This window comes from Cyprinodon variegatus, unplaced genomic scaffold (genome assembly GCF_000732505.1).
Source record: "Cyprinodon variegatus isolate N-32 unplaced genomic scaffold, C_variegatus-1.0 Scaffold783, whole genome shotgun sequence".
NCBI lineage: Eukaryota > Metazoa > Chordata > Actinopteri > Cyprinodontiformes > Cyprinodontidae > Cyprinodon > Cyprinodon variegatus.
This window is the reverse complement of record NW_015151236.1, coordinates 146,673-170,790: the sequence shown is the minus strand read 5'-3', so window position 1 is coordinate 170,790 and position 24,118 is coordinate 146,673. Positions and strand designations below refer to the sequence as shown.

The following is a 24,118-nucleotide window of genomic DNA, read 5'->3' as shown; positions in this document are numbered from 1 at the left end:
CGCAAATGCAGAATTAGGAATCTAATTTGGTACGAGGAATCAGAACCGGAATCCTTCAAATTCAAACAATGCCATACCATAGTAAAAAACACTATATACAACAATGACATGCAAACAATGGCAGGTTAAAACCGGTTAAAAAAAAAACCAAAAACACTTGTATTAGCATTTTTGCATTACTAGCAAAAAAAAAGAATTTCTTGTGACGACTGCTGTGTAACAAAACCTCAGGGAGTTAAAAAGGCATTACTTGCTTGTTTGTTGACATCTTCTTTAGAAGCATTTAACAACAACAGAACAACACTTACATAACCATTTGACATGTTTTTTGTTTTTTTCTATGCTATTGTTCGTTTTAAATCCTCCAATGCAGCATTGAAATGAGGACAATATGATGATTTTCTTAATCCCTGATTATTTGAGAGAAGAGAAAAAAGTCACAGGCAGCCTGCCACAGCACAGCATTCAGCACACATCTGTAACTTAATGTTTTAAATGTAGAGATATGTCGAGGCCATAATGCAGTTGGACCCTTGTAACCGGAATGCTTTTAACCTATTTGACACAGATTTATTTTTATGTTCAATGAACCGGCAATAGAATAGCAGCTAACATTTTTTTATTTTACTGTACAGTCCTTTTGAAAACCAATCTAATGTCATACAACCTTGGATTCTTGAAGAACCAAAGTTTATCATAAAAATTTTAAACAGAACTGTTTTTTTATTAAAGAAATCAGTATAGTGGCAAATATTCCTACTAATGCAAAGACAATATTTGATTAAGACATCACCAAGGAATTTGTCTAAACACCAGCTAAATTTGTTTATGGGTAAAAGTTGTACATTGCTGTTATAGTATGATATTATTTAACTTTTTTTAATTAGGCTATGTACTGTAGCCAAACTCCAGGAAGCTGCTGAACACTTAAACACTAAAGATGTAGTATAAAAACAGCCTTAAAACCTAATCTGTGTGATAGTTTAAAGCAACAAATTAGGGAAAGGTGGCGATGTGTTACCTCATGGCTCAATAAATGGTGTCAAACACTTTTTTACAAAACAATAAAAAGAACCAACGAACCAACGCACTAACAGCTCAGACCTTTTCTGCAAATTGAATTTATCCAGAGTCATAAAATGACAAGTTCTGACCAAAACCCTTAGTAGCACCCCTTTTCTCCCACAGCGTCGTCAAAGCCCGCCTCAGACTAGCAAAGAAACCATTAACACTAATGAGAATCAATGGAGGTTTTAAAAGTATTGGCAGCCTAGCACAGGGACGACTCTCTGTGCCATCTTTATTAGTCAGAAAAAAAAGTGAGTGCTACTCAAGGTTCTGGCAGCTTTAAAAGGCAGCACATTGATCTGAAGGTCAGGCCAAGTGATGTCCACCCCCTTAATAGTCCGTGTCATTCCTCATTGCACGTTAGCAGCTGTCAGTCATTTCTCAGGTAGACTAAGGTCAGTATCACACATTCACACAGGCATGTAGGGGTTAGGACTCAAAGGGAATAAAGCCCAGGCAATAAGAAGAGGAAATTAAAAGTCAATCTCACTGAATTGAGCAAAAGAGCACAACCCACTGCTCAGCAAATGAAGCACACTCAATAGTCAATAATATTTTCCCTCCAAGTCTATGCTCAGTTAAGACAGGTGACCATTTAATACTCAGCTCACTATTTTATGAAGGACTACACAGTTATAAAAATGTTGCCAATATTAATATCTCATATTATCATTGCCGTAATGGCTGATATCCAATATTTATTGATACTGCAAATGTGAGTTTAATCAAATTTGTTAGTTCAGTCAAATCTGAGTAAATCCACTCAAAAACCCAACCAGACTGACTCCATAAATCTAGTCTTAATAGAGGACAGGTGGGACAGCCAGAGAAACCTAGAAGAAATCCCATTGGCAGTTGCTTCAAGTCACAGAAAACAAGTGAAATAAGTTGCTCAGGTTAGATGACATACATTTTTTTTTTATATCAGCTAAATTAAAAGCGTTGCTGGGCAGAACACCAACACTATACATCACCCTGAATATAAAGGTGGGGGCAGGATCATGCTGTGGTCAGTATTTGTCTTCATTAGAGACCTGGTTTGCAGTCAGAGCAGATGGGAAGCTGGATGGAGCTAAATGCATGGCATCAATTAAGTCAAGAGCAGCTGTGAAAAAACTTGATAGTGGGATTGAACACCACCTCCCAACCACACAAAAACTAAACCTAGACCAAGATCTTAAAAGAAAAAGGTCTGGATAAAAAATATGTTCAATTGGAGACTTAAGGCCCACGCAGAGGTTCTGCAACAGTCATCACGCACCTTTAAAAAAATCCTGACTACACGTCGGACGGTCGCAACCCGCGCAGACCTCAAGCGGAAGTGCGCAGACAAAAAGCAGCTGTGAATGGTCCTTGGTGTGCCTTTCCGGCTGTCTGTGTGGCCGTCCTTCTTGATTCGGTGCCGGGGCGCGCCATTTTTAAAAACCGAGGAGTAACAACAACAATGGACAACCACGACGAAAGGTTGATGGAGGAGGTTCAGAAGTACAACCTCTTGTACGATGCCTCAGACATGCTGTTTTGGAAAATAAACACTCCCACCGGCGCCGCCGAAGAAGTTCTTGCAAGTACTCGGATAGGCTACCCCTTGCGCTTTGGCGAGAAACTGCTGTGCAGTCCTAGAAATTCCAGACCCATGTTGCAGAAGCATACCAGCAAAACTGGTTCACCTCCAGACGCAAGCGACGTTTGATGTGTGCGGTTGCAGAAATACAATTCGCCCTTTAGACAATGTTAAAACTGCTGTTTAAAGATGCTCTCCATTCATTGGGGAAAGAGTTTTAGCTATTATGCAACTTAAGAAGGAGGCATTCTGTCTCTAAATGGTAAATCAACAGAAATATTGACTCACCGGAGTGAAAAGAAATGCAAGGCACAGTATTTTAGTAGTAAAATAAACTCTTGTAAAATAAATTAACCAAGGATTATTTCGTTCCACTTCTACTTTTTGTTGCTCTATCACATAAAATCCTCAAAAAACATTCAGTTGTGAATATAAAATGGTGAAAATGTTTGGAAACTTTCCAAAGCCACTACATACAATAGCTCAGCACTGAATGTAATAAGTGTCTTTATATTTATCAGCCCTTCTTACTAAACAGTCAGAGCTTTTAAACACAAACCTAAGACAAAAAGAAAAAAGGAAAAATATATTTTCTTAAGAAGTAAAAATACAAAAAACAAAAGCTAAAACTGAAAGAGATAATGGCTGTGATTTTAAAACTTGCTCTTAAAAGCAGAGACTTGTAAGCTCCTTTTGCTCTAAAAGCTTGGCTTTGTCAGCCAAGCTCTGGCAGAATTGTATCCTGGCTTTACTGCTGTAGTCGGTTCAGATTGTTTTTGCTGCTAAGGAGCAATTTTTCATCAAAAAACTACCGTGACAGCTGAGAGTCTGTCTACAAAATCTAAGAGGATAACATGGCATTTCTGTTGAACTTTTATTGCTTGGGGACGAGCTGGCTGACAGCCAACCGTGGATTTAGCACTGGGAGGAAAAGAGATAGATACACAAGCTGAGCAACAAAGATAAAAGAAATTATTACATCAAAATAAAAAAAAATTAAAAAGGGATACATCTTCTAAGAAAGAAGTAACTCTCGCTATGATAACCCTTTGTAAAAACCCCTAAGGATCTAACTAAACACTATAAAAACCTGCCATCGATACCCTTCAAGTGTTGCTATTTTCTTTTAAAGTGATGTGGCATTTGTAAATATAATTCCATTATTCATACCACTTTAGGAAGCTAATATGATTGGTTAATATGTACAAAGCAAAGTATAGTTCATACTGCTGATCATCTCATGCATTTAGAAAGGTCAAACGTGTCTGAAGTATGCTGGGTGTGATCATCACAACACCATTACCGGCGCTAAATTAACTTCAGACACATCCAGCGCCTCTCCACCTGTCAATGTCACAGCAGTCTCTAGAATTACTCAGGTATGAAATTAATTTACTTCACACCCTTTGTAGACGTCACACAGGATCAGTGTCCATTGAGATCCATGAGAACATTAGGCCTCAAGCTGCAATCTAACTGGCCTAAATAACTGACCAAAGAGAGCAATGCATTATATCGTTGACCAATTCCAAAAGTATTTTAAACTCCCTGAGGCCAAAATTTGTGTTCTTTAGGTCAATTTTTGAAACTAAAGGGAACCTATTATATAGCCCAGAGCTATGCCGGGATTGTGAAAATACAAAAACGCATTTATATTCATTTCCTGTTTGAGTGCACTGCAAGGCCATTTTTAAATTTTTATCATCTAAGCCTTAAAAATGGCAGAAGAAGCAAGCTTATTGGGTTTGTTTTTCATTCCTCTTGAGGAAAGCAATGCATATGCACCTAAACGTTTGTTTAATCCAGTTTTGTTGAGTTTTTGATTTGTTTTTATGCAGTTTGTTATTCCTTTAGTGATGCTAAATTAACTAATTTGTTTTACTTTTGAGTCAGATTAGACTTTTTTTTGATCCAATAGGATTCAATAAGACAAAAATCCTTTTTTGCAATGCTTTTGGAGAAATGAGAACAATTATGAACAGTTATTATCAAAACAGACAAGGTTGTAGAGGAATATGAGCCACAAAATCTAGATGGATGACCAGGGCAATGAGACTGATTTGTATTTATTGTCATTTTTGTAAGTGTAAACTTGTAGCCAAATGAGGTGCGATTTTAAATGCCACATCACTTTGGTTCCAAATTAGTATTGGTACACTGGACAACACTAGTGCAAACACACTTTTACACTGTAAACACAATAGTGCTGGCAAAGTAGGCTTTTATATCTAGCAACATAATTTTCTATATATGGTGGTGATGAGCATTCACTACATCCATCCAAATGCATATCTTCTCCAAACCAATCAAGTGTATAAATACTTTATCTTTGCTTTTTACCTTTAAAGCATTGTGTATCACTTTATTTAGTTGGAACAAAGCCTTTTACAGAATAATGAAAATAAATCATCAGACATGCTCACATCAAACTTAAATTTCAGTGTAATTATAAATATGGAGAACAAATTACCTCTACGAAATGTCTTGCTCCTAGAAATAATGTCATTGGTTCTTTGGCCTATGAACTTAGGCTTAAATATACTTGTCCATTGACAAAGCAGGCACATAACATCTCCTTTTTGGTAGACAAATTAACTCAGTATGAAATGCACTTGACAGACAGCTAAAACACATATTCCCAAAAGTCCTGTGCAAAATGACCAAAACTACAAAGGTATGAAATGGAAAAGAGGAGAAATAACCAGTAGCTCTTCAGAGTAGAGACCTTGAAGTAAAAATTTTGGAAAATGAGGAAAAAAACACCTTAATTTGCTCTAACAATGGGGTATTGTAGCCATTAGAGCCCAGATATTGCAACAGAAAATGTTTCACAGGAAAAATAAGGTAATAACTGCTAATCAATGCTGGCTAGAAAATTATACAAAAAGCTGAGGAAAAGTATTCGCCCATTTATTGATTTCTTCTGCCTTTTTGTTTGAACAATAGAATATTTCAAAAATAAAAATAAGAAACAAAACAAAGAAAGTTATATCAAACTTTGGTAAATGCAATATACACTTTTTAACAAATGCCATTTATTAAGCAAAAGAAACAAAAACAAATACTCGACCAGCAAGATAAAAGAGAAATATTCTTGTTACATCATTAGACCACCACTAGTTAACATTTTTGCTCAAACTGCCAGAAGCCTGTAGACCTTATTTACATTCTTAAAGATAATTCAGTCCAATATGCAGAATGAAACTATTTGAAAGTATTTGTGGGCACTGAGAACAGAATGAATTTTCACAACACAGTCCAGTAATCAAGTATTTAAATAATGACCATATTGTGACACGTGGGCGTCCTGTTAAGTTTTAATGAACTACATCAAGATGCAGAAGGAAATTGCTTCCACATATATGAAAAATGGACAACATAGATCATCTCATAGATATGAATTGCCCCTTTGCGCACATAGATGGATTATCCATAAATAAACCTTAATTGCTACATATGTGGTTGTAGCTGATAAACATAAGCATTTGCTAAAATGCAGATATGCCCCTTCCATGATACATTATGGTTTGCAAAGCAGTTACTGACAAACGTGTTAACATAAGTGTCTATGTTAATGTGCCATTAGAAAATGATTGTCTAAATAATTGAGTAAGTGTACCTCATGCTACCTTAACTGGTCGAACAAATTAAAAAAAAAACAGTGAAGACAACAAAACCCTGGGGAATTAATGTGTCCCATTGGTGAAAATATATTTTCTATGGGATGCCTTCTTTTTATTGCTTTTATTTGATGAGGTAATTAAGGCACAAATATGTAACGCAATTTGGTAACAGCTTATAAATACCATATAGTTTAATGCATGATGTGCTTTAAACATTTATTTTGCACTACATTTAAAACGTAGCCAATAATTATCTGTATCCTTGCGGATAAAATGTATCCATAAAATTCTAAATAATCACTGAAACAATAATAATTGATATGACAGGAATCAAAATCTACTTATAAGTGTTACCCAACCTTTTGCTTGGTGTTTTCAGTTCTTGGCATCCTTCTAATGTTTAGCCATTTCCATTGATTTTCTACAAGATTGATGCTCCAAAAACATTAGTATTATATCCAGCCAGTCTGGACACATTGGTGTACTTAGAAGATTATATCAAGCCTAAATCTACAAGGAGTTGCAATAATTTCTGACTTAACTGTATTTTACACTACAGTCTCTGAGCCCCAACTCTCATCAACTAACCAAAATGTTGCTTAGATTTTCTAATGCTCACTTGGACTTCAGTAGAATGCTTGAAATTGTAAATTGAGACAAATGTCCTTCATATGGACCAGGAAAAAGATTTAAAGTAGAGAAAATCAACTTGGATAATAGGTAGTAGGTTCAATTATGGTTATTATTCAAAAAGAAAAATTGGCTTTGGTCAAAGGGCACCTCTGATAATAGGTAAAAGTAAAATGGACAACTAAAATTAACATCGTACTATATCTGCCATTTCTCTTTTTCACATTACCCGTGGAGATTCCACAGAAACAACTCAATGACAGGATAAGAAGGATTTTTCATTTTATATGGCGAGGGAAAAAACCAAGGGAACAATCTAAACCACGAAAAGATCAGGGCGAAGTGTCCCTCCTATGTCTGAAGGTTATTATAAAGCAGCTCAACTTCAGTATTATTATCGGAAGGTGTAGTAGGAAACAAAATGGAATCATCTAGAACTTTATCAGCAAAATTTTTTCTGAAACTCTTTATCAAATAGCATTTGCTTACAGAACACGCACCACGATAAAATAAGTGATGGAGGTATCTTTTAGTCTAGTAAACTAGCCCCACCTGCCAGCTGCCAAAATAATTTTTGCCTGCGAGTGGTCTAGCCTTGATCAATGCCCCAGGCCCTGGAACTGGCCAATCACAATGCAGAGATGTGTTTTGAATTTCTGGATGCAAAGCGGGCCGGCTTTTAGAGGGCGGGACGACAAAGGTGCGCCACGCTGGAGAAAGCACAACAAGGAAATGGCAACAACTATTGAACATTTCTCGTTTACTCCACTTTGGAATTAGTTTTGGAAGGATTAGACTTGGGATTTTGGTTGAAACGTGAGCAGGAAGAGGCTCTATGCTCATTCATTTTTAAGAAGGACGTATTTGCCGTTTTACGGACAGGCTGTTTGTTTAAACTCCCCCACCAGCCTTCTGTCATGCACTCTTTGGTCAGAGCATTGGCCAATAGGCACAGACATGGTTTGAAAAACAACAGGTTGTTCTCATCAACAATCATCAGATGTCTCATTCATCAGGGCCAGACTAAATTACACATTTAATCTCACATTTAGTCTGGTTTATCAGGCTAGGTACTGTATCTTTGACATATAAGCTTAAAATGGGTGGTTTTGGAGACAGCTTTTAAAAGTTCTAGATAGGTCTCACATTATGTACATCGCTGTTGTTTCAATCTGAAGACATCCTCTCTACTATAAACATTGTACAATTCGAGAAATTTTAAAGTATATAGATACTGGCATTAGGGACATTGCTTTTACAAGCAAAAGCGATTAAAACCATAGTAGAATGAAACATGGACCTTGTTAAAACAATTACAGATATCCGAAAGAACAGTCATTTCTTTTTTTTTTTGCATTTATATCTATATTTTTATTTTTTTTAACCATTTTTCAACAGCATTTATGTCATCCTAAACACTTTACTCACATGGCGAGATGAATAAGGTTCATTCATTCAACATTTGAATCGGATCGGTATCTGCTATCAGCCTAGGTATCAGTGTCGGATTGGAAAAAAATGGATTGGCGTATCTAAACATATATTCCTGAAAGACTATAAAGATAAACTTAGGGTATGTTCTTGTAAGCAGGAAAGGGTATATTGTGTTTTATTTAGCCTTCTCTGTTTCCAACTATCTGTTGGTCAATAGTTATATCTGCAAAACCAAGGAGTTGGCAAAAAAAAAAAAGATACTAAGAAGAAATGGGAGGAAATAAGACATGAACAAAATGATTAGTAATCTGCGATGTCTCATGGGACATCCTTTATAACAATTTTCCAAGGTTGTTTTTTTCTAAACTCAGTTCTCAAGATTTAGACAATATTGACATTCAAAAACAATCTGTGCTTTTCTTTTGTAGTTGTTACCTTTTGATTTTCAGTTGTGTTTGTTTTTTGCTTGTCTTTGTTTTTTGTTTTTGTTTTTACAAAAGTAGTACAATTTATTGACCTGGAATTATCATAATATCAATGTGTGCTACATTACTGTACAAGCCAAACTGACACCTTGGATGCAATATCAGGTATTACGTCAAATTAATACAAATGTGTATATTAATGATATGTTTGCTTTATTGACAGACCTCCCTGTCCCAAATACCCACAGCTGACAATTGTTTGTAGCCTGGGCTGATAAGCTTCTTGTTGTTGGGGACATTGCAATGAAGGTAAAGTAACCGCAATTATAATCAATTATGATCAATATCTTCATTGCTGTATTGAACGGAGTTATAGCAATTACAAGGTTTCCTGATTTCAGCAGGCCTTCTGCTTATTAAAAACAAGCTAAGAAGAAGCTTAGAAAAAAGAAAGGGGACAGTGTTTACTGATGAATTGAGGCAAGATTATTATAGTATGGACTCACAAAGCAAAGATTGCACAAACTTATCTTTATTTTTGGAACATCAGATTTTCATAGGCTCAGCGTTTTCAGAACTATTTGGGTTGTTAAAGGTATGAATCCTTCAAACCAGAGCAGAAGGTCTCCAAAGCCCATATGAACAAGCTGATCATGGGATGTATAATTTGTAAGGCAATGCCCTGGGGCCGCTTGTGCTTACTGCATGGATTTATTTATTTATTTTTAATTCTGTAAGAGGCATTCAAGAAAAAGAAAAATAATGAAAATGCCAAAGTTTTATTAGGAGTCGGTTTTATCTTTAATATTCTTTGAGTTTTTGATCTACTTAAACTGTGCTGTGTTGGTTGAATGCTAATTAATGGTTGGTTTTCCTACAGGAGAAGCTACCAGATAAAGCCTGGAGCAAAAGCTCTATTGTGAAGATGTCCCTCAACTTTGTGCCAAAAGAGGCTGCCTGTGTTAGAAGCCCACTGTCACTGGAGGCTATGCTATCCTTGTCATTTTGAGTATTTTAAGATTTATTTGATGATTTTTGAGATTATTCTAGTCAATATTTCTCCCCTAAGTCATCAATGCATTTCAAATACAGAGGGAAAACTAAAACCAAACAGCAGCTGATATCCAAAGCTGGGCCAAGTATATCAAACAGCATTAAATATTTTCAAGTGTTATATGAGAATCAATATGCCAAATTTGATATTTTGTCCATTTCTTTTTTTCCAAGCTCTCAGCTGTTACTGCATGTGGGTAGAATATATCTGGTTAGATGGCAAGGAGTAAGTACCTGCTATGCTTGTTTACCAAATGGAGCATGGCAATGTTACAGCATCAACACAGTGCATCTATAATACTGAACAGATTGCAAATTCCTTTCATGATACATTTAAAAATTCCTACCCATTTCTCACATACATGTTTCAGGCATTAGAATTGTTAAAAACAGAACTTTATTTTCCTCATTCCAGACTCACAGCAGCTTAACTCTTAGATTAACTATGTATTTATGTATCAACAAAAAAGGGGGAAAGCATGAAAGAAATTAAAAGCTTGAACAAGTTAAGCATAAAGAAACAGTAACTGGAGAATAGAACAATATATATAAAAAAAAAAAACTGTATTGTCTTTACTACAGTATCTGGTATTGGTTGCGATTTCCTGAGAGGAAGAAACTGTATTCCTTTGAAAAATGAACCTGTTGCAGATCAGATGACTACAATCTGGCCTGGTAAATCAGTCCCATGCAACAGAAAAGTACAATGTAGAGAAAAATTACATATTACATCAGGAAAGAAATGCATATTCAAAATCAAGAGTTTAAAAAATGCATTACTGCACAGGGTAGGTATAGATAAGGCTGCAGACTGATATATCAGTCTGCAGCCTTATCTCTCTATAGGGATGCAGCTTATACAGTATTTTAAAAATACTGCTTTGATCATAATACTTATCCAATAGGTTTCATAAAAGCAATAAAAACCCTAAAAAAGAAAACTTGTAATTAAATATCAAACTGGCACATGGTTAAATTCACATCATACAGTGGTTCAAAATAGATGTGAAATATTCAGATTGTGTGCTGCAGTAAAGCCCTAGTAAAGGATGCTGTTTATAAAAAAATCTAGGGTCATTTGTCTTACCTTTTCTAGGACCAAACTAAAGCTCACTTTAAAAGTATTATGGAAATTAGATGGAAACACCTAATGACTTTATGCTGTTGCAACAGTTCTGAACATGAAAGGATAAGCCACCTCCTCTGATGTTCAGTACAATCCACTGAGGGCTTGCAGGTGTGGTGTCCTTATACCTCTCTGTCCCAAGCCTTCAATAAGTCAAGCCCAGATCCATCAGAACAGAAACACATTAAGAAACACAGGTTGGGGCGCAGTTCTTTTCTGTGCAAAGCAAGGTCACTGAACTACACACTGATGCAGGATCAATCAGACAGATTAATGAAGCACTACATGCTGACATGACGAATATTGACACTCCTGTTACAGCTTGGTCCTGCAGTCCTCAACTGGGCTTAAATAAATCAGGCCAGTGTAGCATTAGGCAGGTAAACTTCTGAACCTAATCCTTCATTTATAAAGGATAAACAAGTGGAGCGTATGAGAAGAAGGAAAACTAGGACTGGCATTTAAAGTGGTAAAGCCTTAAGTGTCACAGACCTCCAAAACACCATTACTCGAAAAAAGAAATTGTTATACTCTAGACCTGCTAAGCGTATTTAATATCAAACATGCTAGTTGGCCTTCAGCTCTGTTTTTCCTCTATTTCCATACTGTTTGCCGCTTAAACTAAAATAGGCAGAATAACATGATTTTGATGCAGAGTACATAAAAAAGAAAATTTTGAAATTAGATTATTCCAAAACTGCCTTGAAAAGACTAAGATTATCAGAACTGCATTGGGAACTGCTCCTTGAACTTTATTTCTGGGGCATTGTGCATATTATACTATTTCACCTGTTTAACCTTTTAAATCATTTGGCTGCTTTCCAGGGAATCCTGCAAATCCCGCCTCTTGTGACAGTGCTATACACTTTCTAGTTGTGGCTAGGAACATTAGCAAAGCCTTTTTAGGCCAATCGCTGTTCCCTTAATGAGTTAAAAATTGGTAAAGCTAATGTTTTAAACATAGTTTAAAACCATTCATTGCTGCGTTTTAAACAGTTTAAAACACAGCAACAAATATAAATTCATAGCAGTATCAATAGGCTCCAAAATCATTAATGTTAAATTTGGCATTTTGTTCCAGTGAAGCCAAATTTAGCTTCACTATTTATATCAAAGAAAGTGAGACTTAAATAAACACAGACATTTATATTTCCAATCAATGTGCGGGTACTGTTAAGCTTGTTTTCTTTTGTCTCCAGCATTAAATTATCAGTTGATGAAATAGATGGCTGTTGGCTATGAAGTCAGCACTCTTTAAGAAAACAGGTTTTAGCCTAACCAGGATATGTCCCAACCACATTTGCATATTTAATGTTTCTTTCTGAAATGCAGAAAATAATTTTATTCATATTCAACTTAAAATAAAAGTATATATAACAAACATTTGTCCTTATAGGGTTTAACTTATCTTTTTTTGAGCCTAAGAAGTATTTTTGCACCAGGCATGATGAGCAGACATAAATATTGTTGTATGCTGCCACCAGCAGCTGGCAGTTAATATTATAAAATTGGAAATTTAAGAAATGGCAAATACCATATCCATTAGATCCAGTATTAAAATTTTCCCAACTTTTTTTCATCATTCTATCTCTATTCTCCCTACTCTCCCACTCTGCAGAACTGTTCATCTCTATCTCTAGCTTTAATCTCTATGCTTTTTCTCATAGTAGCTTTGCCTTATCTGTTCCTGTTTGGCTGTGACACCATCCTGGAGAGAAATATCAGCTGTGCTGCTGCAAACAACACCTTTGTTTATAGATGCTGGAGATCAGCCTGTTTTTCAGTGTAGTCCTGTTTCTCTGACTGTGACTGGCTGGATGTGCTCTCTTCGTCCTCTGACATGGGAGCTGGCTCGGAGCTCGTCTGCCTGGCTGTGTGTTTCCTGGACCGGGCCGCCAGTGGAGCTGGTTTACAGTTGCCTTTTGTTTCTCTGCTTCTTTCTGTATCTCTGTTTCTGTGTCCTTGAACCCCAGTCGGCCTCGGCAGATGGCCGTTCACACTGAGCCTGGTTCTGTTGGAGGTTTCTTCCTGTTAAAAGGGATTTTTCCTCTCCACTGTCGCTGCAAGCATGCTTAGTGTGAGGGATTGCCTTCGAGTCAATTAGTCGATGCAATCAACTGGTTTTCCTTAGACAGAAAACTTTGAATCAAATTGACTGTATGATCTGGTTGAACTGTAAAGTGCCTTGAGATGACATGTGTTGTGAATTGGCGCTATATGCATAAACTAAAATGAATAGAATTGAAATTATACCCAACAGCTTAAGAATATCATTGCTTTTGTTTATAACAGCGTTAGAGAGGCCATGTACTTGAGAACCTATTAACTTGGCAGTGAAATCTGAATGCTTCTTAAGCTTAATAAACAACATCGATAAAATACATTCTGGGTACTAGAGGTGTCTTATCCCTCTACACATCGGATATTTTTTGTGCCTTTTCACACTTGATCTTGGAATTTATTCTTTTTCTCCCACTTCCGCTCTGTATTCATGACACACTTGGGCTAATTTTTTCTCCCATAGACATAATATGTTTGTGACTCTAGTTTATTTATTTCTTGCATGCCCAATATTGTACCACTGGTAGAGTGGTCTTATGGTTAATGTACACAAAGTGTTCTTTTACTAACTAACAAGGAAAAAACAAAGTATAAGGATGAAAAAGCCAACAGGATGCTATCATTTAATCAGAAGACTGTAGTATGCAACCTGAGTGAGCTACTGGTGTAGAAACTCCTAACTTAATAGTTCCTGACTAGACTCTTTTACGTTCAGTTAGATATGATACAGAACGTCTGTGAACATCCACTTTTGTAATTATTGTAACAGACTACTGGTTGCATTTAGCTCTGGAGTTTTAAAGGGCCAGTTCAACAAGCATTCAAAACTGTCCAAATCCCCTTAATGGGCAATAAAAAAAATTATGTCTAAATGATATAAGCACTTTTGAAAAACATCACATCAGATATTTAATCATTTACCTACTTTTGGTATTTGTGTTTTCTTTAATAAAAAGTATTTAGTTAGATAAAGACTTTCTTGTCTATTTTATTAAAAATAATAAATACAGACTTTGAATGTTAAATTCTAGCTTATATGAAAAGTATGGGAGTAAATCAGATAGACAGAAAAAAAAAGTTAATACTAAGCCTCCATATTTGTACTCAAAGAGTCTCTATATCTCAGTAATTTCTTTTTAGGTTTGATACACACCTAAAAGGATGCGAACCTTTGCATAAACCCAGAGAGCTTGGCTTCAGCTTCAGTTTTGATTTAAACCAAACTTATGTGCATTTAGCCTTTCGCAGTATGGAGTGTGCTGACACAATTAACTTCTGATTGTAAGGAGCTATTTTGCTTCCATGTTAAGTTGTGAAATAAACACATATATCCTGGTTATTCTTTTGGCACACACAGACAGAGCAACAAAGATATGCAGCCCTTTACATAGTCAAGTTACACCTGCATAAAGCTGTGATTACAGTTATTAGAATCTGATGATAGAGGCACTTTTAGCCCCTTTTTTTACTACTTCTGTGGTATAATAATAACAATTATTCTGTAGAGGTAGAAACTATATAACACATGGTTTTTAGTATTAATAAGTTAACTATTGGGGGCAAATTTGTGCGACAACAGAGGGGCATGTGGGCGAAAAACAGCAGGGATCCAGGTGGAAAAAGGGTCCCAGCATTCTTCTAGGTGGTCCAACTTCACGAGTCGTTTTCCGCAACGGCGGTCATACAAACAAAACAAGCTGGTAAGGTACCAAACAGGAATCACGCATAGTGTAGAGCAGATGTAGATTTGACCAACCAGAGGCCTGCTGTCTGCGGTCACCTAAAATTTGGTGCAGCAGAGTGTCTGCAGAGGGGGCACAGATGTATCTGCGTTCACCGCGACACTTATGCAGACGACCTAGTTTTGAAGTATAACTCAGCCTTTAGCATTGAAAGTTTTAAAGAAGCAATTAGCGGGAGTGAAAAAACATTGATCTTCCAGATGTAATAGGCAACACTAAAAAATACTAAAATAAACAACATTTATGTAAGCCCATGCGAGTTTGGTATAGGGGTGGGTATTACCAAAGAAGTCACGATTCGATTCGAATCATGATTCACATGCCACGATGCAATTCTATCACGATGCATCATGATACTTGAATTATTGCGATGCATTGCAATATTTTCACTGAACACTGTTAGAAAAAAATACAGCAATTACCAGTGGCTGACTGGCTGAGTATGATCTGGGTAGTGTCTTCCAATTGACAAATAACTGAAAGCAACTGAATTCATACATAGCTGTATTTATTGAAATGACTTTTGGAGGTGTTGCCATGAAAACAAATATTACTGTAACTGGACACAAATATTACTATTGCTGGAGTGGACACATTGACAAAAAGTGCTTAGGATTTATAAAACTAAAAATAACAAAATAAGGATTATCATGGCCTCAGTGGTCTTTTAACTCAATGAAATGAAAACATCTTCGGCTCTTGATTTTCTGGATGGCGCCTCTGCATGTGTGTTTTTAGGTTTGTTGTGTTCCCACAGTATTTAATTCTGGTGTAGCAGTGTTTGCAAATTGCGTGCATCATATCAACTTCATTTTTACCTTTGTTTTTAAAACCAAAATGCTTCCAAACATCAGATTTGAAATGTGATGGAGCCGGACGAAGTTTCTCAATCTCCTCTATGTTTTGTTTTTGAATGACTCGGCGCAATATCCCGCAGCCGGAAATGCTTGTGACACAGGGCAGCGTGCGTCAACACATCCGCAGCGACATCTACTGGACTGGAAGTTGTATTACACTTGTTTTTGGCTGATGTTCGCCGACCATTCATGCAATTTTATTTATTCATTTTTTTTTATTAATAATCGATACTTGGCATCAAGAATCGATGCAATAGATCACGAAAATTAGAATCACGATGCAACATCATGACGATTATTTTGCACACCCCTAGTTTGGTACAGACAGAGCAAAACCTGTTGAGCAAACTACTCGCATCAAACTAAGTATTTTCACATCTCTTTCCAAGATTCTGGTTATATTTTCAATCGCAGGCACCAAACAATTGGCATCCTTCTTTAATCAATGTTAAGATTAACCTTTCTACCAGTGATGCCTCTCTGTGCTAAACATGGAGTTAGGATTTGAGATTATACCTCGGAAGATGCTTTTCAGCTCATTATTGGGCTAAGATCTTCAGACCTGAATGACACACCATAAATCACTGGCATTAAGTTACCTTCAATGACTCAGTAATCCTTAAAATCTCCCCTAAGAGATACTGCTCTTCATGAAAATTAGTGTGTTTGAAGAGGTGTCTACAATTATGATCCTCCATATTTTTAGAAGCAGCTTCTCTCCTCTATACAGAGCCTCATCTTCTACACATTAGGATAAGTGCCATAATGGCTCTTATTATGTCTGCATTCCCATTACAAAATCCATCATTCCTTCACATTTCATAACATGTTTTAAAAAATTCAAGCCAGCTCTGTAAAGTAAACAAGAAAAATGTAGAGTTCACCTGAGAAAATAGTATTATTATATACTATATAAAAGTTTCCTTTTTTTCCATTTGATAGAACCAGACAGCACATAATGTAAATCGACTCTGTTCATGGGTTCTTTGTAGTGTCACAGTAAAATGAGGATTTAAAGGCAATAAATACCAGTTTAGTATGAGAATTTCCACTCCTACCTAGTAAGATTAGCGACTGGTTCAACCGTTGTTTAAAAAATGGTTTTCCCTTTAAGATAAAGATGCTTTCCTGAATCCATCTTTTTCTTCAGGCTGAATTTACTATCTCCAAAAAACATAGTATTGCCATGTGCAGACATATGAAAAAATGAGCACCCACTATGACAGTCTGAATGTGTTTCTAAAGGCTGATTCACTTGGATTTTAACATTGTCAGGTGATTTAAAAAGATAAAGTGACAACACACATGGCGGAAAATGTTCTTTCTAGCATGTCTCATTACTTATCAGCCAATTTCAATCTTAACATTTAGCTGTGAGACAGGACAGCTGGCCTAACATCTGGAAATACATACATTCCTGTATGGGATTTTATTTTTGTACTGTTTTAGAAACTGAAGGGTTTGTGTCCAGTTTTGAGTCCTGCAGAAGGTCAGGGTATACTAGATACTCAGAGTTAACGTTCAGCTATGGATAGAAAATAAAACTAGAAAATTCCAGAGGAAATGTTGCCCTGTACTGAATAGTTAGCCTTGTAAAGCTAGATTGTGATTGTATTCTTTAAAAGGTTTAGTATGAGCAGTGAGCACAGGTATAAATTAACATAAAATGGGTGGGTAGCAAAAAGAGAGGTAAGACATGAATGAAAGTTATCATTTACATTTCATTATTTATTAACTCTACATCTTAATAAGTGAATTCATTCAAATATGGCTGGATAATGGCTATTTTCTAAGCATGAAACAAGGCAGCCTACACTGAATAGAAATACATGAGAATTCTTTGGATGTTTGATGAAAAAATCATGAAAAAAAAAAAAGTTCCTGAACCCAGCACTGATGATGCATAATGTGCTTCTCATCCCAGAAAGAAGCACTGATAGCGAAAGAGGCTTTTCATTGGCTGGGTTTGAGATTAAGGAAAGGAGAACAAAGCTAGTAAAGCAGCCAGTGACATAAATGACATTCTTTATCTGCACAGCCAACTTAAGAGCAGAGCCTAAATATCAGTGAGTAAACACCATACTTGATTAGGACTCAAACAATTCATCAAATTAATATGATTAATTGATTATTGAAATTATATTGTCATATAATTTTGCAATTGATTTATCGATTAATCTTTAACTGGAGCTTAGAGACTCTATTATGTGCCATTAACTATAAGAGCAAACAACATAGAGAAGTAATTATACCAATATTGTAAAAAAAAACAAAAAAACAACAACATTTTGTATTCAAAATAATAAAAAAAAAAAACGCTCTAACCAGAATTTCTTAAGTGGATTAGTTTTAGATTTACCTGGTTTAAACGTCTCTCAAAAATTCTGCATAGCATGTTATTTTTTATCTGATTATTAATTGATCGAACTAATAAATAATCACAAATAAATCAATCAACAAAATATTATTTAGTTGGAGCCCTATAGTTAATACAATAAGACATTACATTGGAATAGGATGATTTCAACTCTGTAATATGTTTACTTGAGCTATGAGGTATTTTGGTGCCTGAGGTAAATGCTGCTGACCAGGGTTGAAACTATTGATTGGATTATTCATAATTAGTCAATTACCGAAATAATCAACAACTAATTTAGTAATCGATTATTCGTTAAGTGGAGTGTAGTGACTCAAAAACATGTCTTCAGCTGACAGAGCAACCCACCTTAAGCAGCAATTATACCAACATTGTATCAAGAATATGTAAACATTTTGCATTAGAGATAAAAAAAAAACTTTTCGATCTATCAATATGCTCTATCCAGAACTCCTCAAGTCGTTTTACCTGGTTTAATTTCGTAAAAAGTCTTCTTTAAAGAACCTTTGGCAATCCGATTAATATTCAAAAAAACAATTAATAGATTAATCGTTTTGCAAAATAATCGGTAGTTGCAGCCCGACAGCTGCCATAGTCCTGTCACGCCCTCCAAGTTTTGAATTATATTCTAATACTGTCTTTGTTTAACTCTGTGTAAAAGCGAACAGTTGTTATCCAGTGAGAGTGTGCATTTGTGTTTGTGGGAGAAAGTAAAGGCTGCATTCATCTTGCTTGGCACTGGTCATCTGGGAGCACAGTATACATTGGTATGAGAGCATCAGGCAGTGTGCTTCCACCTCTGCTACTAAGACACTATTCCACTGATGATACAAAAAATGAAGCAATTTCTGACTAAAAGCACTGAATGAAAATGAGCAGCTGTGTGCATACATTGTGATCACAGATTGGGTTGTGCCTTATTAACTCATGGATCCCAGTGGGGTTATAAACAAGGATATTTGTGGGGATGATGTCAGATCTCAGTTCTGCGGGTGTGGATCGGGCCGGTGCAACAGTCCGGGCCAGATCGAAATGAGCAAGAAAACTCATAATGAAGAGAGACTAGTCTAAGCCTGGAAGGGGGAATCCAGTTTATTTAGGTCTGGTCTGCTGCAACTTTAGATGTGTCCTTGTTCCAACATGCTGGATCAAGTAATTAGGGGACTCTTGAACCCGTAATCATCAACGACCCCTCACACCCCCACCATGGACTATTCTCCCTGCTGCAGGAAGAGGCTTTTGCAGCATTCAATGCAGGTCCAGCAGGTTCTGAAACAGCTTCTTCCCCACCGCCATCAGACAGCTGAACTGTTGGGAAAACTCTAAATCACGTCACAGACTCTGCATCACAGTGATAACACCAAACCAAAAACTGCATATTTGTACCATATGTATTTAATGCCCTTAACTCAATGCGTTTTTGCAACACATTTTCCACTGTTTACATTTGATCACTGCTGCACATTATAAATGGTAAATGGCCTGTACTTATATATTTTTACTTTGACCAAAGCGCTTTACACTACATTCAGTCATTCACCCATTCACGCACACACTCACACACTGATGGTGGCAAGCAACATGGTAGCCACAGCTGCCCTGGGGCTCACTGACAGAAGCGAGGCCCTCTGACCACCATCAGTAGACAATGCAGGTGAAGTGTCTTGCCCAAGGACACAACGACACTGAAAGCCGGAGCCGGGGCTTGAACCGTCAATCCTTCGATTTCAGGGTAAACTCCTACACCCGACGCCTCTGTTGCAATAAAGAATGGAAATGTTCTGAAAGCTGTACAAAACGACATTTCTTTGTCCAAAAGAAAGTTGTCTAAGTCTAGAGAAATTAACATACTGAGGAGGTAATTTAAAATTAAAAGTTGGACCAAGGAGGAATCTAGAAATTCCTACTGAAACTTTTAAACCTGGTCAAGGATGTTGTTATGGAAACACGCTTGTTTAGTTGTCTTCAGTGGAAAACCATACACTGTAGATTATGTATTGGACCAAGATGATATAAATATATATAGCCAATATATTTAACTTCTTAGATTTACAACCAGCACAGATCGGGGGGTTACCTCACCCTCTCCATACACACTACAGTTAGTATGACACGGAGAAAAAAAACTTATTGGATATTAAAAAGTCTGACCCAACCGGTGTTACGAATGGCTTTCGGAGTGAATCCGATCGGACGCTGCAACATCACAGTCACCGTCAACACACCAATAAAGCCGCCAACAGCTGAGTGAGAATTGAAAATGAACAGTTTTTGGCAAAATCGAAATTGGGATCTTGTTGTTATTAAGACGGTATGTAGTGAATAACAATGGGCTGCAAATTCAATAAAAGCCTTCATTAACCTCAACAGAAAAACTTTCCCAAGACTGATTTCCAAGACGCGTCTCTCTGAAGCTGTTAAGGAAATAATCATTTATATGACTGTATATTTACAGAACCTCCATATAAGTGTATAAAATCACAAAAACACCCCTCCAAAACACCTGGGGCATTAGTTTCTTGCAGCCTAACCACCACATATTGCTATGCTCCATGTGTGACCTGTCAAAGAAGGCTCCAATGCTTTCTAAGGAAATAAAAATCTTGCTATTTAAAACAACCTATGATTGGGGAAAAAAACAGGCAGCCATGTGAAGTAAACTAGAAGAGAACCACTCATCATTAATAAATTGTTTCCAGCCATGCAAGTTAAGCAATAATAAAGCCAACCTAATAACCAGCTTGTTTTACTTTAGCAGGAGACGAACGGTAAGAATTTGCAACATCACCATTTAAAGACTACTACCAAATGTCAATGCCCTTTATATTCGCTATACTCTACATATAAGATTCAAAATAAAAAAAAACGTTAATGATAATAAATGTTATTTCTTTTAGTGTCACTATTTGACTCAGCTTTTGAAAATACATGAGACCGAGGAAGAGAGCTTTATACACCAAGCTCCCTCTTAAATGGTAGGTTTATTGTTAACACTGTTAGCTGAAATGCTGATTAAGAGTTTAAGTCGGGCTTAGTCATCTTTTCCACTTTACTGACAGAAACCAAATAATCTATCCCAATGATGAGAATGTTGGACCAAGTTTGACTAGCATCTCTACTTTCAGTTTCAGGTATGTATAAGGCCTTTTATACATACCAACACAAAGTAATTAATAATTACACATCTAGTCTTTGCAGCGAAGCTATAGTATAAAAAAAAATACATTAACATTAAAACCACAGCCTCCACTTAAAATGATGTAATCTAATTTAAAAGATATTCCACTTTTTCTTTTTTTTTCCAAATAAAACTCAGGAAAATGACTTTCGTATTCAGTTCACCTTATTCAATGCTTTGTAGAACCACTGCAATGAGAGCTGCAAGGAAATCAAACTTTTCTCACATCTGGAGAATAGTTTGAGGATTTTTCTTTCTGGTAAAAATTTTAAAATCTTTCTGTGGACATAGAGCATCTCTGAATATCTATATTCAGCTGCTACGGATTGTTTGAATGGTCAATATACTGATATAAACAGATACTCTATGCTCTGTAAAGAAATATACTTTGACCTAAACTTCAAATATATTTCTGACTATATTTTTAAGATGGTTTTCCAGCAAGGAGGTGGACCTTCACACCTGTCTTTTTGCTGCTTCTAACAGCTTTTCTTACAGTATTAGGCATGAATAGCACCATTCATTTTGGGGAGTGGTGGCCTAGAGGTCAGGGTGGGGGTCGGCAACCCGCAGCTCTTTAGAGTCCCTCTTGCAGCTCCCTGGAGCTTTTTCAAAAATGTATGAAAATCAATTTTTTTTTTTGTTTCTTTGTTTTAATATGGTGTGCAGGAGGTCAAAGACAATATTGTTTTCCAATGCTGTAAACATTTGTATAATAAATGAATTTCAACAATAAATTGCGTCATAGCCATAGAGATCAGCGTGGTGCGGTGCCAGGCAAACAAAGCATCAGGTGTCTCTCGGACCATGGGACCAAAGGGGGAAAAAAAGGAAGACAATTAATGAGAAAAGAGAATTCAAAGAATGGAGCGAATCATTTGCTTTCATTATCAATGCGGAAGGATTGCCTGCATTTTTGCTTTGTAATGAGATGTTGTTAAAAAATAAACATTTGAAAAAGCATTTCCGGGGAAGGCTGCTAAATATTCTGCCGACCACCAAGTTGAGAGTGAGAGAAAACGGGCACTTGCAGAAATTCTGGATAAATTGGAGGAGAGCAAAGCTAGATTTAAGAAGTGGATTGCATCTCCAAACTCCACTACTGCTGCTAGTTTGGTTGCAATGATGGAAAACCGTCCACAGATCAAACAGGTAGCGCTCTGATGCAGGGATGGGAACTTTCTTCCATTTTTTCCCCAAATCCTAAAAATATAAATCAAACCAAGGAACGATGGTGACGGAGGATGTGGGACTTCAAGGTTAGAGAGCTCTGCTCTGATGGATGTCAGTTCCTGCTTGGTTCCTCATGACTCAATCAACTCCTCCCAACAGAAACACCACTATCCACCATAGAAAGATTGCTTTATGTGTTTCTGTAATTTCATCAATGCAACAAAACCTAATACATACAAACCACGCGATGAAGCAACAAGCAGGGAATTCCCCACAGTGAGATTGTTCACTTTTATATTTTTGTGGCTCCAGACAGATTTATTTTTTGTTTTGTTTTTTTCCAATATGGCTCTTTGAGCAGTTTGGGTTGCCGACCCCTGGGTTAGGGCATAGAGCTTGGAATCCTGAGGTTCCTGGGGCAGCACACTGCTCCCCAAGGAAAAGGGTAAAATGCAGAGGTAAATTTCTGGAATGTGAGATCAATAAAGTTCAATTATTATTATTATTATTCCAAAAGGTCAAATAACCAAAAGGTTATTCCAAAGGTTCAAATTGCTCCTTATCTGTAAAAAAAAAAAAAAAAAAAATTTAAAGTTTGAATACAGAACTGGGCTTTATTTGACTCCTTGCATGACATTACACTGACCAGGTGCAAAAATAATACTGAATTTTATTTCATCAAATTACTTGATGTATATGCATGCCACACATTTCAGATTTATATTGGAGAAATAAATGAAAATCATCTATTTTCTTCCAATAAAGCTTCAGTTTGTGTTGGAGGTATGATGTAATTCAGTTAGGACAGGTTTGGGGATGTGGAAAGGTTTTAGGTGCATTAAAGCTTTTGAATGCTGTCCCCTCTCCTCCTTTTTCTGAACAATAAAATGTGGACTACTTTGCAGCCTCCAAAATGATTCTTCAAAAATACTTTTCATGAGTTAGCAGCTATAAAAGTCATTCATAAACGTTTTGTTTATAGCAGGAAATTCAACAGGATAACTTCCACCGATATAAACAAATAGTTTTAACACTTTCCTTTCAGCTTACTCAATTAAAGTTTAAAGGTCAAATAAAGACAGAAAAACAACTTTAAAGAAAATATGTGGACAAGAATCAATACAAGTTTCACCAAAATAAAGTACAGTTCAGAGTGACTGTCATGTTATTTATTCAAACTCAACCTTAGCGCCGAGGAAGTGACAGAAACAAGCGGTACCTGTTGGAAGTGTGCGTCTTCTCTCATGCCCCCCGAGTTTCTGACGGGTTTCCTAAAACCGCATTTTTAATGTGTAGTTTCAACTTCACTCCAACAGCGACTAAATAAGTCCACATTTCGGTTAGCAAACAAAACTGTCAAAACAATGGCGGAGCCAAGTACGGCAAGCGGAAGGTCCACACGTGCTTTGCGATGACGTTGTGTTTTGGTTGTTGTTTCGTTTCGTCATGCCAGGAAGGCGTACTATCAAAATAAAAGTAGCAAATGTGGTTTGAACTTTTCTGGAACGAAACCTGTTACCATTCTACAGAAGAGGATTTGGGCCACTGGAAAAATAATATAAAGTTAACTGATTTTTAAATTTTATTTCAGTTTGATACAGGAAGAAAGACAGGATTTTGACTTTTTTCACTGAATTCTGACTTTTTTTCTCAGAATTCTGACTTTTTCCCCCTCCGAATTCTGACTTTTTTCACTGAATTCTGACTTTATTCTCATAATTCAGACTTGTTTTCTCATAATTCTGACTTATTTCTCATAATTCTGACTTTAATCTCAGAATTCTGACTTTTTTCTCAGAATTCTAAC

General features: G+C 36.4%; 1 protein-coding gene across 1 annotated transcript in view; it reads right to left on the bottom strand.

The window, feature by feature from the left end:
• Positions 1-23,689, bottom strand: part of LOC107098493 (ecto-NOX disulfide-thiol exchanger 2-like) — a 245,190-nt gene extending 221,501 nt beyond the window's left edge. The window contains exon 1 of the mRNA XM_015396212.1: positions 23,531-23,689. The gene's annotated coding sequence lies outside the window, so the exon portion shown is untranslated. The remainder of the gene's footprint in view (positions 1-23,530) is intronic.
• Between the last annotated feature and the right edge of the window lie 429 nt (positions 23,690-24,118).